The 2500-nt window shown below is 63.3% G+C and overlaps 1 pseudogene; it reads right to left on the bottom strand.

Moving 5' to 3' along the window:
- The window catches only part of LOC124729423, a 7962-nt pseudogene that overhangs the window by 3278 nt on the left and 2184 nt on the right, over window positions 1–2500 (bottom strand).

Genomic DNA, 2500 nt, shown 5'->3' with positions numbered 1-2500 from the left:
ACAAAGCAATCCGGCAGGCCATGCGCCTTCAGCACGGGGCGAAGGGCAGCATGATCTACCGAATCGAATGCCTTAGATACGTCGATCGACGCCACAAAGACAGAGCGGCAGGAGCGAACTGCGTCGGTGAGAGCAGTGTCCAAGATGAAGGTATTTTCCAACATCCCATCCCGAGGGATGAATGCCCGCTGACGTTCGTCCACAGCACATGCGCGCATCAGGCGTGACGCGAGAACCTTGTGAAAGGTCCGCGCCAACACCGAGCAGACCGTAATGGGGCGAAAGTCAGCGGGGGATGTTGGTGCAGCCGTTTTCGGGAGAAGGGACGTCCGCGCGCGAAGCAGGCGTTCCGGAAGGGCGCGGGCCAGAAGGAAGAGATTCATCACTTTCACCAGGACTTCGTGCGGCAGGCGCCGCAACTCCGCTGGGGTAAGGCCGTCCGGCCCGGCTGCTGATCCCCTGGGCGGCAACGCGGCGGCGACCTCCTCATGTGTGACCGGCCCCCATATGCACTCAAGAGCGACAGGCTCTGAGTGCGGGAGGAGGCGGTCACGAATGAAGCCCGCGGTGGAGATGGGCTTCTTGGTGAAGAGGTCCGCCCAGAAGTCCAGCAGACCAGGGATGGCAGGTGGCGGCTGGAGCAGGGTGCCATCCAAGAGGCCGCGCACGCAACGTGCACGCGACCGTCGGAAGGCATCCTGCGTTCTCGCGTACTCCCAGCGGCGCCGCTTGCGCTTCTGCGTCGGCGGCGCGGCAGGCGGCCGCTTCGATGGTTGGCGCGGCCGCTGTGTCCTGGTGATCGATCTCTCCCCTCTGGACCCGACCGACGCAAGGGCATCCGGGAGCATGCCCAGGATGACATCGGGCGGCGTGCCCCGCCCCAGACCTATGACACGATCCAGGGCAGAGAAACGCTGGGCGGAAGCGGGTAGCCCCGCCAGATGCTCCCAGATGGCGGCGTCAGTCGGCCCCTCCGGCGGCGGCCCGGTGGTGTCGGCCGCGAAGTCCTCGGCTGCGTCGACGGGCGGCGCAGCGGCCTCGCCCGCGTCAGGCAGCGGGCTCGCTGCTCCCCGGCGGGACGCCGGCTCTTCCCCCCGACCGATCTCAAGCGCCTCCATGAATTGGCGGACAAGCTGCTTGTGGGCAGCTTGCCGCCGTCGGCACTTGATTGCCTCAAGCGTTCGGTCGGGGAACATCCTGATGAGTTCTTGATTTACAAAGAAGAACCGGGCGTCCCTCTCGAGGAACAGTTCGGCCTCTGCCTTGGCGAGCGACAGGACTTCTTCCTCCGTCCACCTCGCGCGATGCCTCTCCGTGACGATCTCCGCGTTGGCGGCCGCAAGGTGTTGGCGGCGGCGATGGACCCCGAGACCGTTCTTGGTGGTGAAGCTGCGGTGGCACTCACTACAGGTATACATAGCTGCAAAAGTTACAAAATTTTCGGCACGGCCGGTTGGCCGGCTAGGTGCTGGGGAAGTTGGGGTGGCACCTTCAGCGGAAGGGCCACCACTTTTTCTCTGAATACTGCCCCCAACTAACAAAGGGATAGTGCGAGGGGGGGCTGGTAACCCCCCCAAGCCCCTGGTGCGGTCTTCCACTCTGCGAAAATCAGCGGGCCCACGAGAAGGGGAGAAGACCGCAGGAGAGGAGAGGCTAAGAGGGCTAGGCCCATGTATTGCGCATCACTCTCCCTGTAACTACAACCCAAGGAAGGCACCTCGCAGCAACAGCACGACTACATCAAGACCGCACTTCGAAAAGCCAAGTCCGGATGCAGCCACACCGCCGCCACTTGGCCACCTTAAGAGAGTCATAGTTACTCCCGCCGTTTACCCGCGCTTGCTTGAATTTCTTCACGTTGACATTCAGAGCACTGGGCAGAAATCACATTGCGTCAACACCCGCTAGGGCCATCGCAATGCTTTGTTTTAATTAGACAGTCGGATTCCCCCAGTCCGTGCCAGTTCTGAGTTGATCGTTGAATGGCGGCCGAAGAGAATCCGCGCACCCGCGCGCCCCCGGAGGAGCACGCTAAGGCGGACGCGGCCTCGCAGCAAGGAAGATCCGTGGGAGGCCAAGGCACGGGACCGAGCTCGGATCCTGCACGCAGGTTGAAGCACCGGGGCGCGAACGCCGCGCAGGCGCGCGCATCCTGCACCGCCGGCCAGCACGAGGCCGACCAACGGCGAGAGCAGACCACGCCCGCGCTAAACGCCCGCACTTACCGGCACCCCTACGGCACTCACCTCGCCCAGGCCCGGCACGTTAGCGCTGACCCACTTCCCGACCAAGCCCGACACGCCCCGATCCTCAGAGCCAATCCTTATCCCGAAGTTACGGATCCAATTTGCCGACTTCCCTTACCTACATTATTCTATCGACTAGAGGCTCTTCACCTTGGAGACCTGCTGCGGATATGGGTACGAACCGGCGCGACACCTCCACGTGGCCCTCTCCCGGATTTTCAAGGTCCGAGGGGAAGATCGGGACACCGCCGCAA

Source organism: Schistocerca piceifrons, unplaced genomic scaffold, assembly GCF_021461385.2.
Source record: "Schistocerca piceifrons isolate TAMUIC-IGC-003096 unplaced genomic scaffold, iqSchPice1.1 HiC_scaffold_1208, whole genome shotgun sequence".
NCBI classification, from domain to species: Eukaryota; Metazoa; Arthropoda; class Insecta; order Orthoptera; family Acrididae; genus Schistocerca; species Schistocerca piceifrons.
The sequence above is the reverse complement of the archived record's forward strand: the minus strand, read 5'-3'. Positions and strand labels throughout refer to the sequence as shown.